Source organism: Leguminivora glycinivorella, chromosome 22, assembly GCF_023078275.1.
Source record: "Leguminivora glycinivorella isolate SPB_JAAS2020 chromosome 22, LegGlyc_1.1, whole genome shotgun sequence".
Classification (NCBI taxonomy): domain Eukaryota; kingdom Metazoa; phylum Arthropoda; class Insecta; order Lepidoptera; family Tortricidae; genus Leguminivora; species Leguminivora glycinivorella.
In genome coordinates this window covers 6,776,807-6,792,565 of record NC_062992.1, presented here as the reverse complement: position 1 = coordinate 6,792,565, position 15,759 = coordinate 6,776,807, and the positions used below count along the sequence as shown (strand labels likewise).

The 15,759-nt window shown below is 33.6% G+C and overlaps 1 protein-coding gene and 1 long non-coding RNA gene across 2 annotated transcripts in view; one reads left to right on the top strand and one right to left on the bottom strand.

Annotated features, from left to right (window-relative positions):
- LOC125237749 overlaps positions 1-15,759 on the bottom strand; it is a 214,418-nt gene that overhangs the window by 77,780 nt on the left and 120,879 nt on the right.
- LOC125237752 lies at positions 1,551-14,795 on the top strand. The gene is made up of 4 exons (XR_007178370.1): positions 1,551-1,650; positions 1,745-1,886; positions 2,382-2,456; positions 14,741-14,795. It is a non-coding gene; the product is annotated as an uncharacterized LOC125237752 (long non-coding RNA).

Sequence of the window (15,759 nt, the reverse complement as noted above, 5' to 3'; positions counted from 1 at the left end):
CATTACGAATCGTTTTTATGATGGACATCATCCTTCAGGCACATGCAGATATCTATTAGAACTTGACATATATTAAACATGGAATTAGGCCCTAACTATAAACTTGCTAATGCTATAACTCCTTATGTCAGCTGAGGGTGAATACACGACCAAATAAGAAAATTAAAGATAGATGGCGGTCTCTCAATGACAAATCCGCTTGGTTGGTTAGGCACTGGTCCCACCGCGATCTAGTAAGCTATGAGCTTTCGGCTATAAAACCGATCAAAAGATAAGCACTCCCGTGCAAATAGAAGAGACACGGCGATATTGATAGTTCACCGCTAGGCGAGTAGCTATAAACATCGCCATGTCTCTTTTATTTACACATTATCTGCTACCCACAAATATTGTAACTATCCGAAAAAGTACTAAATTATTTGTTTACTTACGTTCTGTTACATACTTTAATGTACAGAGTTATAATACACAAACTAGCTCGATCGGAAACCAGGAAGCAAGAATTCAGCACGGTTTATTCAAACGAAACAAGCTAGCCTAGGGCCAAGAAATAAACTAGATTAAACACTTGCGCAATTTCCTACAACAATTGATGGCAACTATGATTTACCGAGTAAGAAACTGGGAAAGTGGTTGTGTAACAAGCTAATGGAGGTATGTATTAAAATAAATCAGGCTTTTAACGTATATTGATTGGATGCGATATGCTTTGATGCTTCTGTTATATTTTAATTTTAAGGTGGTTGTCCTGACGTGAATTTCATACAACTTTATTGACATGATATCTCGTCATACATAGCTTGTATGAACTTCAAACCTTGACGTGTAGTTAGTTACTTATGCATATATCTCGCATAATTCTACAGAAATACCAGTTACTCTTTAATATTAATTAATATCTCATTTGAAAAAATGGGAAAATTGTAGTCGATAGCTTGTTTGTGTGCGTGACCATGCGTGACCTTACACTGTCCGTGTAAAGCAACATGGCGAAGTCAAGTTTAATCATAGCGAACACAGATGTCATCTTAACACAGGTAACCTAACTATTTAGTAACAAATTTCCTCAATAGGTGGCTACGGATAAAATTATCTCATTACAAAATAGTGAAACATATTTTACATTGCAAAAATACTCCAGTAAAATTGGAACCATTCATTCGTACAAGTAACTATGTAATCGGATGTCAGGTAAGATTTGCTTCTTTGATAGTTTCCCGGAATCTTTTTTAATCACTAACCAGTTTAAGACCTAGATTATATGTAATAAATTTACAAGATTAAAATTAAAATGAAAGATTATATATATATTTTTAACGCATTATCATTGATTTATTCACTGAACTAAAACATTAAAATATTTATAGGAGCATTATCCTTACCCCATTACATAATAATTGTGTCCGGGAACGTGCGGAGGGCACTTTATTTGCCATAGACAACTTGTGCATTTTTCTGCATTCATTTTTTCCTACTACCGCTTGATTTTGTTTCCGTTTATGTCAAAAGTGTCAAAACAGTTTCAAATCAAAATATTGTAAATTGATTTCAAATAATCTCAGACATTTAGTTGTTTTGATGTGTTATTTGTTCTTTGTTATATAACGGAGAAACGGAGGGTGGAATTTTTTGTATAATAATTGTATATAGGTAAGTAGTAAATGACAAGTTATTGTTTAAATAAATGTCACTGAACTTCAAAACCTACATTTTTGCTTTCACAACATCCGATCTTTTTTCGCAGATTATAGATTTGTCTGGTCAATTAGTTTGCCCCGAACGCCGCTATGGGCAGAACCACAAAGCGGCGTACAAAAAACATACGTAAACGGCGTAAAGTAGGTACAAGCTGCCTTACAATATCACTATCACCATAGCACCAAATCGTATGTACCTTTTTTACTGTCTTTAATTATGTATACCAAATCATACAAAACCTTTATTACTACTTACGTACGTTGACGCACTTAATGCAGTCTTTACTGTCCAAATCATATATATACAAGTAAATGATACCTCGCAAATACCTTATTGTAAATTTAATAAGTACATTTTCCATGTGCGGATTTGACTACATTCTCATACTCGTGGGCGTTGCTCGCGTTTCCTAAAATTTTGTTAATTTTGTAATGCCGACTTAGGGTTCTGTAGTCAACTAGGGACCGTTACAGTTTCGCTATGTCTGTCCGTCTGCGGATAAACTCAGTAACCGATAACACTAGAAAGCTGAAATTTGGTACCAATTTATGCATATCAATCACGCCGACAAAATGTTTTCTAGGGTATCTATGTTTTAGCCTCTCGGTGTAAGTCACAAAAATATTTCATTATACATAAGTATTTTTCATATTGCATGACATTAATAAATATGACGATTTCAGGAGAAACCTGGCTTGGCGAAATGTTTTGTATAATACACATACTGCTGAAACGTCAAACGGTTCAACGAATGCAGAGTAAGTAAATTGATACATTTTAGTACGACGTTTTAGTAGACGAATTGATGATCCTTGATCGTTTGACACAATCAAAAATATCTAAACACCGTATGTTAATAGACCTAATAAACCGTAGAATAAGTTTATATAATGTCTGACATACTTCAGACTCTATTTAATCATAATTTAAACGTCAATAACGTCATCACTGTCTTCACATTTTGTGCACCAACTGATGCGAGCGAAGCCGCAGGCGAAAGCTAGTACCTAATCATTTTGTGTGATCGATTTTTGTAAGTGTTTCAACAGGTCATATTACTTACACAACAATATTTTGTGTATAGCTTAACTTCAAACTTATCATACGTGATACAAATTACTATGTCATTCAAATTGTATAGAAAAGATTTTCGCAATTTGTGACTTTTGTAGCCGGAAAATTATTTTTGGCCCCATACAAAGCTTTTGATCCTGGATAGGAATGGGATCGATTGCCGTCAAAAAGAAAGTTTGTCAAAAATGCCCTTTTTCTCGCAACCTGTATGTTTTTTCCAAAATTGGTAAATGCCATTTTTCACCAATTGGAAATCGAGGGATGGTGTCCTTAGACCATTTTGGCGTAGTATCATGAGATCTCCTAGCTGCCCATACTGACCCGCTATAAAAATACAACCTGTATATACACACACATTACCTGATAGAAGATAAAAAAATGTCCCAAGACTTTCATACATTTTTCAAGCTTTGCATTCCATTCCGTTACCGCCATCGCCATACAAAATGTATGAAAAAATGGTAACGGAACGGGAACAAAACCTTGGGACCCTTTTTTTCTCCTATTAGGATTGAAAGAGCTCGCGATTCTCAGTTAGTATGGATTATAGGAGTGCTTTCGTTTGGTTCGGTTATCTTCTAATTTTATTATAACAGCGTATTCTTGATAACATTTCAAGACTAGGTACAATATATATATATATATATATAATTATAATGTTAATTAGCTTTTCTTATAGTTCGTACATCTGGCTGTTGAAAAAAGTGTAAACAAACCGGAGCTGTCGAATTCGACATATCCAGTGGTAGTGAACCTTTTAAGGCCAGATTGAAGAACAAAATTATAGGTGGCTACTTACTAGTTACTTTTTATTTATGGTGAACCAATTTTAATGATTATAAATACATAAATGGTAAGTGAGGTGAAAGTAACAATGCAATACCTGGTATTTTAGGCATTTCAAAAACTGTGAGCAAACCGTCAAAGGGATTTTTTATTACTTATAAATTATGTATAAGGTAACGTTTGGTTCCTGTTCAATTTTTCGTATTTAACAATAATTGAGCTCACTACTATAGTCCGTTCCATTCCAAAAACATATACTTTCGTTTTGTCTGAGTACCCTCAACACAAGCCTTGAGCTTACTGTGGGCCTCAGTCAATCTGTGTAAGAATGTTCTATAATATTTTATTTATTTATTTAAAGGACTGTAGGTACAAGTTTCTAATGGGTCGGCACCTATTAAATATTTGATGTGATACCTATTAAATATTACTGAATCAACTAAACTACCATCTTGTATAAAGGATACATACATTTCAATACAACAATCACCATCTCATACGGATAAACGGAAGCTCGAAAACACAAATATCGAACTCGGAACAGATGATGATGATTGATACCAAGCATCAAACAGATAATATTAAAAACCGGCCAAGAGCATATCGGGGCACGCTCAGTGTAGGGTTCCGTAGTTTTCAGTATTTTTCTCAAAAATTATTGAACCTATCAAGTTCAAAACAACTTTTAAAAAGTCTTTATAAATTTCTACTTTTGTGATTTTTTCATATTTTTTAAACATATGGTTCAAAAGTTAGAGGTTATTACCGTTATTACGATTATTTCCGAAAATATTAATATTATCAAAAAACGGTTGTAGTAAACCCTTATTCATTTTTAAGAGCGTTTTAACATTTCGGCGTCGGGCGAAATTAGGAATATAGCGCAAAATAATATTAATTACATATGTTAAAATTTAAAGTAATAATTTAATTTAGTTAAAGTAATAATTATAAACTGTGATCATATTTAAGTAGATCCCGTCCCAAATATTTGCTTTTGTTATATGATGATAAGTAGGTATTAGAATATTAATATGATGATAAAATAAGCCAAATACAATTCTAATTACTTCAAGGTGGTACTCAGGGTCTGCTGATGGAGTCAGATGTTGGTCACCTGTACCAATGAACCATATAACTAAACCACTTCGTGTTTAGGCTCGTTGGGTTCATCTCAACAAGACCTTTGACAAGAGGTGGTACTTAGGGTCTGATGATGGAGCCAGATGGTGGTCACCAGTACCAATGAACCATATGACTAAACCACTTCGTGTTTAGGCTCGTTGGGTTCGTCTCAACAAGACGTTTGACAAAAGGTGGTACTGAGGGTCTGATGATGGAGCCAGATAGTTGTCACCGGTACCAATGAATCCATGTAACTGAACCACTTCGTGTTTTTTATGTTATTCACATATGGAGTTGATTTTTTGGTGCGAGGATAGCCCGTGTATAAACAAGGCGTCCGACCCGCACAACGATAAATATTCTCGACGTTCGCGATGAAAACTCGGAGAGCGAAGCGACATACGTCTCACCTCTACGAGCTCCGGCGCGGCACTGAAATCGCAGGCGTCCGTCGCCGGTAAAATAGCGACAGGAAGGCTAGTTTTCAAAAAATTGGCAAAAAATCGTTATAAAATATTATAACGACAAATGGATAACAGCAATTTAAGCAGATTGTGCAGATTATTTATATACTAAAATAACTTCGATAACGTGTAGATTTTCGGATAAATGATCACTTGTTTAGATTTATTTTCAAGACAAAATACCCCATTTTTTTCCATGTTTTATTTTTGCATTTTTTCGGCGTGGTTGATATACATATTTGTACCAAATTTCAGCTTTCTAGTGCTAACGGTTACTGAAATTATCCGCGGATGGACGGACGGACGGACAGACAGACATGGCGAAACCATAAGAGTTCCTAGATGACTACAGAACCCTAAAAATTGCGTACCTTTATATTTTAGTAGAGTTAACCCCGATTAAAATGCAACCATGAGTTTTAAACCTCTGCATAATTGGGTACTTTTTGGCAGATGATACCCCGAAGAAAAGAATAATATTCATTAAATGCAACGAAGATGTGTTTGTATTTTTGAAGATGTATTGTATATGTTTCGTCAAATTAAACAAAATTATATGTTATTGGAATGAAATGGAAAATTGTAGTTAGCTCAATTATTATAAAATAAAGAAAAAAAACAGGAACCAAACTTTACCTAATAAACATCCCCCAAATTTGACAGCTCGGGTTCGTTTACACTTTTTTCAACAGCCAAAAGTAGTAACGTATAATTTCGCTCAGTTTCAAAGTTATAATTATTTGAAAAAAATAAACAAGTCATTGTTATTCGTTTGTAAAGTCAGCAACAATAAACAAAGCTACATCCAAAGTGACAGAAATATACAGTAAGGTGTGTATACATCATTTTGGTACTTTTGTCTGTGCAAGACTGCACAGCATATCTCAAGGATGGTGGTTCTTTAGTGCGGGGCGGAACAGGGAAATTAGTAATGTAAAATATCCTATAATGGACGGTGGTGCCATTATGGACAAAAAACAAAAATCCTTAAAAATAAATGTGTAAAATTAGTTTCTAAAAACTGAGGACATTGTACCATAAACAAGAGTCATAGAGCTGCTTAATTTTGAAGTTTCATTTAATTCGGTTATTTCTGAAGGATTTGGCGGCAAGATAAAAGTCATAAGTTTACAAAAAAAATCAGGACGAATGTTGCTAAGAGAGTTGTGTTCATTTATAAATTAATAAAAAAATAATACTCGGTGTAAACTTGAACGAGTTTTACTTACTGCATTAACCCTGAGATAGCGTATTTATAATACATACTAAGTAGTTTGTTACTCCAAAGATATAAATAAATAGTGTTAATTTTGAGATTGTCCATAACTGGAACCGGAAAACTGCATACCTCTTATGATGGACAAGCAACAATTTACGAAACCAAAATTTACAAGGAACAATCCTATGTTAAAATAACCCAAACTAATTTTATTTCGGGTATATAAGATTGACTCATTCCGTATCAGTTGGCTTTGAAAGTAAATTTTTTAAATTATTCCACTGTCCATAATGGGGGATCCATTACTGGAGAACTGCTGTCCATTATTGGAGAAGAAACACTTCGTTTTAATTTGTTAACTATGAAGAAACCAATAGGAGTATTTATTCTGTAATACGCTTGAAATGTAAAAGGAGGATAAGACATTCAAGTTTTAAGTTTTAACATGCTTAGCGGTAGAATTTATACACGTATCAGTGAAATATCAAAAACTGTCCATGATTGGGTCCGTTACCATATGAATGTATAGTTACAGCTGGCAGAAAGCAGAAAACTTGGCAGCTTATAGATTTAGAAGAAAAAATAGAAGTAGAAACACGCCGAGGTGTCAACGTTTCCAGTTTTCCCTCTCATTTTAGATCCCTATTTTCAGATTATTAACATTTTAATGAAAACCGTATAAGCAACGTATAATTTCTAAGAGAAGTATATTTTTTATAAAATTCTCTACACATTTTTTTTAGAAGTATATAGCTGGAACTTATAATTTTATTATCAAACTATGCATATTTTCCTTTTGCAATGTTTGTGTTTGGTGACCAGTAGGATAAGACGTATGTAAAGTAATAACAGCGACTTTGCTCCTTTGCCTGTGGCGATGCTGCTTGGCAAAATTGTTCTTTGGGTCAAAGTGATCCGATTTAGCATATTAGTCATGAAATCTCACGTGACTTACCCTCCACAAAGAGAGAGGGAAAGGGCCGGTTCCCTCGGTGAAATCTATGCAATATTTCTTCTTGTTCTTAGAGTCTAGGGCAAATCATATATCATTTTCGTGTAATGTAGGGACGAGGCACTTCTAAAAAAAACGTTGCACCTATTCATACAAAAATAACGACCTTATAACAAAATAATGAATTTTTATGTGTTTTATGGCAACAGTTGTTGCAAAATGCGCCGCGGCAATTATCAATAAAAACAACAGGATAGGTTAGCATAACTCCTCAAATCTTAAAGGCATAGACATAGTGATTTCTGGGTTTTTATAAGAACATTGACATTTGGTGCAGTTGAACTGCTGATGATGATCAGAACGGAACTCTTCAAATCTGAACGGCACACTTATAGTGGCTCTAGTATTTGTATAAGAACAGCGACATTTGGTAAAGTGGAACTGCTGATGATGGTCAGAGCGGATCTTCTCAAATCTGAACGGCACACTTATAGTGACTTTGGTATTTTTATAAGAACAGCATTCGCTTACGTACAGAAAAGTGACATTTGGTGCAGTGGAACTGCTGATAACGGTCAGAACCGAAATCCTCAAATATGAACGGGACACTTATAGTGACTTTGGTATTTTTATAAGAATAGCATGCACTTACGTCTAGAACAGTGAAATTTGGTGCAGTGGAACTGCTGATGAAGATCAAATCGGAACTTCTTAAATCTGAACGGCACACTTATATTGGCTTTGGTATTTTTATAAGAATAGCATGCATTTAAGCTCAGAACAGTGACATTTAGTTATGTTTATTAAGAATATTGAGTTTTCAAGTCAAATTTTATAATCGGATTCATGAGGAATTGTTGAGGAAACTCCTCAAACCTTAACGGCATACGTATACCTATTCCATTTGTAAGTATTAAAAGCAATTTAAAAAAAAAAACTATATATTTCTACATGATCCAACAATTCCAAAATTCGCAAGTAGCTTTCACCAGAACCCCAAAGGTGGCGGTTTTTTTTCTTAAAAATTATTAGGATTACGCACAAAAGGAACCCTTATGGTGCGATTCTGTCCGTCTGTCCGTCTGTTGCAGTAGCAAATTGGTTCAAGGTCATATTAAATAAGTCAGAGTCGTGGTATTTGTCGTTATACTCCGCAATGAGACGTTAGATTTTTTTTTCGTTGTGTTTTTTAAATACTTTTGAGGTTTTAAGTGACAAATAGTAATTTTGGTCAGACTCGAGTTTTAGTGACGGGATCATATATTGAATGATATTTGATGAAGAGGCGCTGCTGATGATGATCAAAACGGAACTCAGACACAATTAGTTTGTATTTTGTATTTTTATCAGATCATCACAAAGACTTACATCGAAAATCGAAACATTTGCTGCAGTGGAACTGCTGATGATGAACAGAACAGAACTCCTGAAATCTGAACAGCATACTTACAGTGACTTTTGTATTTTTATCATACAATGAGAACTGAAATTTAAAAAAAGTGACATTTGATGAATCCGAACTTCTGATGATGATCAAAACGGAACTCTACAACGACGCATAGCTCAGATCAGGAAATGTGTTCTCTTTGTTATGTTTATTAAGCACGTTGAGGTTTCAAGCCACATTTTTCTCAAGCTCGTGCTGATAATGGGATTCATGAGAAATTTAGGGAACCCCTCGAACCTTAACGAGACGAAGAACGCACGTTCATGTATTGACTATTGCATTTCAGTCCAATAATGAAAGATTTAATACCTACATTACGAACAGTAACAATATTTGATGAGGCGGAACTAATAATGATGATGATGAGAATATAAGCTGCTTTAAAACTTTTCTATATGATTGCTAAGCAATTTACCCGTCCGGCCTTACTTTTTAACTGACTTCTTTCCTGAAAATAATTAACCGACTTCTTTCCTGAAAATAATTAACCGTCTTCTTTACTGAAAATACTGAGGTTATACATTCGGGTTCATTTTATGTATGTTACCCGATTACTACGAGACCAGTGATCCTATTTCAATAATTCTTTTTTTGTTTGAAAGGAGCTACCTCAAAGGTGGTCCCATATCAATCTGGAGCTGTTCTGATGATGGAATCCATGAAGAGTTGAGGGAACTCCTCAATCTTTAAAAGCACGTGTATTGTGATTTCCGTGTTTTCTTAAGCTTAAATGAAGCTGATGATGATGATTGTTTTTATAATAATTATTTTTTAAACAATATATTTTGACTGGTTACTCCGAAACCCCTGATTCGATTTGTATTTTTTTTTGTTCGAAAGGAGCTACTTTGGTCCCATGTAGCTGACAGGTGTAGATGACATCCATGCAGGTCAGGCCACATGGTCTAAAAGTTTGCCGCGCAATGTACCTGCTTGCATAGCGCATGAACTCGAAATAAAACTTACATTCAGATTTGATTTACATTATTTACACACATCAAAGACTAACCAAGTCCAGTTTTCCGTGATCATGCTGCATGCATGCATCAAAGAGTTAATCACGGTCTATAGGTACAAGAAGTGCACATTGAAAATGAAAATGAAAATATTTATTGATAACAATTAATATATGTCCATATTTTGTTGCCTAATATTTATGTCTCTATAGCACAATTTCTAAATTAATCAATTTAGTACAATTTTATTGTATTACTTGCTACATACATATCCAAATCGTTAAATACAACATTAAATTGCAAGTGGAATGTCAAAAAACAGTAATTTGCGGCAGAAAAATTTGTAGTTTGACATTATGTAAATTTATCAATTTCCGCTACCTTAAGGTTGTCTGGAAGAAATCGCTCTTTAGCGATAAGACCGCCTGTTGTTTACCTTTGTTCGTGTTGCTTCCGTGTTTTGTATTGTTGTATTTTATCAAGGTGTGCAATAAAGAGTATTGTATTGTATTGTAGTTTAAATTTACTAGTTGCCCTGCTCGACCTAACCAAAGACTTCTGGTGGCAATAACCTAAGGTAACGAACCCAATCATGGACAGTTTAAGAACAATTTTCGCCTGTCTTTGATATTTCACTGATAAGTGTAAAATTTTTACCGCTAAGCGTGTTAAATCTTGAATTTCCTATCCTTCTTTTACATTCCAAGCGTATTGCAAAATAGATACTCTTATTGGTTTCTTCAAAGTTAAGAAATTAAAACTAGGTGTTTTTTCTCCAATTGTGGACGGCAGTTCTCCAGTAATGAATCCCCCATTATGGACAGTGAAATAAGTTTAAAATTTTACTTTTAAAGCCAACTGATACTCAATGACTCAATTTTATATACCATAATAAAATTAGTTTGGGTTATTTTAACAGATTGTTTCTTGTAAATTTTGGTTTTGTAAATTGTTCCTTGTCCATCATAGGAGGTACGCAGTTTTTCGGTTCCAGTAATGGACACTCTCAAAATAACGCTATTTCTTTATATCTTTGGAGCATCAAACTATAAAATATTTATTATAGTATGTTTTATACCTTATCTCATGCTTAATGTAGTAAGTAAAACTCCTTCAAGTTTACACCGAGTATTATTTTTTTATTATTTTATACATGAACTCAACTCTCTTAGCAACATTACTAAGAATTCGGCGTGATATTTTTTTCAGTAAACTGACGACTTTTATCTTGGCGCCATATCCTTCAGAAATAACCGAATTAAATGAAACTTCAAAATTAAGCAGCTGTATGACTCTTGTTTATGTTACAATGCCGTCAGTTTTAAGAAACTAATTTTAGATACTTATTTTTTAGGATTTTTTTTTTCCATGATGGCATCACCGTCCATTATAGGGTATTTTACATTACATTTCATGTATGCTACCTACCTATACCACAAATAAAACTGTTAAAATATGTTAGAGAATAGAGAATAGAAAATAGAGAATCGAAAATTTATTTGCATACCACATACAATGCATATGTATTACATATTATGTAATGTAATTACGCCAACTGGTCCTGTTACATTTAAGGACCGTAATAATTTATGAAGACAATATTATAACAGTAACAGCGGTGAGATAGTAAAATTTGAATAAATTTTCATTAGTGAATGTATGTATGGCAAAAGTTTTTTTTTTGTTTGCGGCTTTTTAATACATTATCTTAAATTGACATATAGGAAACTATTGATACTGAATAAAAATGGAATCGTTGGGTATTCAAAGTTATATGAGAAAAAAAAACAATTAAATTGTATGGGAAACGTTTTTCTTGATTTGTGGATTTTCTAGCCGGATTTGTATGGCAAAAGTTTTTTTTTTGTTTGCGGCTTTTTAATACATTATCTTAAATTGACATATAGGAAACTATTGATACTGAATAAAAATGGAATCGTTGGGTATTCAAAGTTATATGAGAAAAAAAAACAATTAAATTGTATGGGAAACGTTTTTCTTGATTTGTGGATTTTCTAGCCGGATTTTTTTTGTCTAATACAAGCTTTGGATCTTTGAATAGAAATGGGATCGATTGGCGTCAAAAAAAGTTTGTAAAAAATTATATTTTTCTCACAGCTTGTACGTTATTTCCGTAATCTGTAAAAGCGAATTTTCACAAATCAAAAATCAAAGGAAGGCCTAAGACCATGTTTGATTGCCAGCACGGGATCTGGTATTTGCCTTTACTGACCCGCTATCAAAATACACCCTGTATACATGTGTCTCATCAATGATGAGTCATCATTTACAGAATCCCACTTATTAAAGTTATTAAAACTTACACGTTTTAATATTTACACAGAGGTGTTCTGGATGTCGTAAACATCCAATTTTGTAAAACTGTTTACTTTTTCATATATGTACATTTTTCCATATTTTACAGATTACCCATTGAAACTTGAAAACAAGATGATTTTTTTAAGTTTATAAAAGCTTCACTGCAATTAACTTAAACTAAATCCTTTTCAGCTCACTTTCGCAGTTTCAATTCATCACGTGACAAGCAAAAGCTACTAAGTATTATTACAAGTTCGAACCTAGTGACTCCACGTAGTATCAAAACAAGGTTGATTTGTACTTATTTTGTCGTAATTAGTAACTTTTGCTAACCTGAGAAATCGATTATCGCTTGATTGCTTTAGTTTTATGGCGCATGTACATTATTAACATTAGTTAATTTTATTTTCCACTAGCACATTGAATCACCTGAAAAGGCCATCACGGGAAGCATGGTCGCGCGATAGACGATAAAATAGCAGGCCGTCCCTGTCGCACTATCTGTAAGCGCGATAGGGCGGCCTGATATTTTATCGTCTATCGCGCGACCATGCTTCCGGTGCATGCCAGGATAAGCTAAGCGAATCTGCCCCCAGCGAGTTTTGAGTTGAATTTTTTTTTATTGATTCGTCTTTGTATTAGTATCGTGTATGCCAAATTTCAGCTCCCAAAACTTTATAGTTTAGTAATTAAAAAAAAAAATAACGAAATTTGAACTTTCTTCGATATTTTTTTTCTGGGCAGCCGATTTCGACGTGCGTCACGTATATTGTGCATAATGTGCATGTAGGTAGGACAATTATATGATATTCATTTTGTGTTATATTGCCATACAAAAACTGAAAAAAAAAATGAATAAGAAAATCATTTTTTTTTAAGTATTATCGTGCAAGCGACACCTCCAGATTTTTCATCAAAGTAAGCCTCTTTAATAAGCTACCAAATGAATATAAATACTTAATTTTATCTGTCGTAGAACAAGGTGTTTTTTTAATTGAATAATACATCACAATACATTTACTCCCATACACGCTCGTTAAAACGAATCGCTGACAAACTCCAGAGAAACGTGCGCGTTGGTCATAAACACTGCAGGCCACTAATAAAAATTAAAAATAAATAAATATATGAATATGTTTTTTTTTATAAAAAACGTCACAAATTGCAAAAAACTTTCCTTATACAATTTGTATGATTTTTTTTTTCACATGGTATTTTCTGATGCCAGTCGATTGCATTCCTATTCAGTATCGAAAGTTTCTTTGAGCTCAAATTGCGGTAGTGTACCTACTAAAGAGCCACAAATTGAAGAAAACTTTTTCCACATTTACCCCACAAAATGTATGGAAAATGTATCCATTGATTTGTGGGTTTTTAGTGCAAAGCAAGTATTGATACTGGATAAGAATGGAATCGACTGGCATCAAAAAAACTGTTTGTAAAAAATAGTTTAATTTTTGTAGATATCTACATATTATACACACTATGGGGGAAATGTGGAAAAAGTTTCCTACAATTTTCAGCTTTTTAGTACATTACCGGAAGTTGAGCCCTAAGAAACTATTGATACTGAATAGGAATGGAATCGATTGTCATCAGAAAAACACCATGTAAAACAATTTTTTTTTCATAGAAATTGTAAAAGAAAATTTTTTCGCAATTTGTGACTTTTTTAATAAAAAAAACATATTCATATATTGTACATTTCTTTTAATTTTTATTAGTGGCATTGGCATGTGTTTATGACCAACGTGCACGTTTCTCTGGAGTTTGTCTGCGATTCGTTTTAACGAGCGTGTATGGGAGTAAAATGTATCGTGATATATTCAATTAAAAAAAACACCTTGTTCTACCACAGATAAAATTAAGTATTTATATTTATTTGGTAGCTTATTAAAGAGGCTTACTTTGATGAAAAATCTGGAGGTGTCGTTTGCATGATAATACTTTAAAGAAAATTGATTTATTTTTTTTATTTTTTTTTGGTTTTTGTATGGCAATATAACATAAAATTAATATCATTTAATTTTCCTACCTACATGCGTAATATACGTGATGCACGTCGAAATCGGCTGCTCAGAAAAAAAAAATATCGAAGAAAGTTCAAATTTCGTTTTTTTTTTAATTACTGAACTATAAAGTTTTGGGAGCTGAAATTTGGCATACTCGATACTAATATAAAGACAAATCAATAAAAAAATTCAAGCCAAAACTCGCTAGGGGCAGATATATAAATATAAAAACACAAAAACAACTGTGTGATACTTTACAGCACGACCACGGATGATTTTGTTATTTCTGTTACGGTAATAAATTAAAAGTATTTTTTTGCGCTTACCTTTTTAAAAAAGTACCCGCATAGTTTCGAAATTTCGACACTAGTTGTGGTCGTGCTAGATACCATCTTTGGTTTTTGAACTAATGTAGATAGTACAATTTCAAAATATTTATTTAGCATTCATTTGACCATCAAATTAAACATAAATATAGTATGATGGTGCCAGGAGAACCTTCCGGTACTAGGAAGGTTCTCCCTGGCACCACCATACATGTAGTACAAAAAAGAAATTTTTTTTCGTGAATTTGTACCGTAACATAAATAATAAAATAATCCGTGGTCGTAATTACTGTATACTGATTACTGCTACTGCTGTATAGTATCACACAAACAATTTCACTCAAGTGTATGACTTTTTTTAGCTGATCATCAAGCACAAACGTCGGTGTCAGATGTCCATAACGGACGTGTACTCCCAAAGGACACGAGGAAGCAAACAAATCAATAAAAATAATTTGTATATAAATGCAGTATACAATATTGATGTTTTTAAGTATACTACAAACCATGTATGTTCGTCTTCAGTACAGATGGTGCTTTTTTTACGCTATAGTGCGAGAAGTTGTTCATTATATGTAGGCTTGGGACTTTTGGATGCTCGCTATGGTTCTGCCACCCGCAGAGTCGCCATTATGTTAAAAAAAATTTTTCGAAGTCCCATTACTAGTTTTATGTACTCTGCCTACCCCTTTATGGGATACTGGAGTGATTGTATGTATGTATAGCACTTTGACCATAATGTATGACAATCCGATAGATTTGCGATTAAAACTACCTAGTCGCTAATAACTAGACCCCGGATTCTTGTCGCAAGACGTCCCAATAGTTATATACTTAACTTGCGGGCCGAATTATTTTGTATGGGTGAAACATTTATTTATTTATTTCTAATCATTTTTAAGTAAAAGTTATCTAATTACATTTCTTATGTTCTATACTCACCAGCTCACCACCGTTAAGTTTGCCCGTATTACGTTTACACCCATGTATACTTAAATAATAAAATAAGATAAGAATAAATTATTTTCACTACATTAAATTTGTCAAGCACAAATTAAACAACGTGGAGCAGGAGACGCATACGGGATGGTTCCGGCGCCCCCGAACAGCCGGCAGGCGAGGGCTGCGGACACATGTCACCATTTGGATTTTTAATAAACTGTTTTAGCTAATAAAATACGATTAATATGAAAGTCTATTTTTTCCCTCAGAAGTGTGTTAAATAACGTCTTATGAAATATGTGTGCATTGTCCATTACACACGTCAGCTCTCTTACGCGCACTAGCTTTGCTTGCATGCACAATATCAGAGCATTTCTTTTTTTGCTATTTTTTATTTGATTTTTTTAGGGAAATTTAGGTCAATTGTACTCAGAATCAC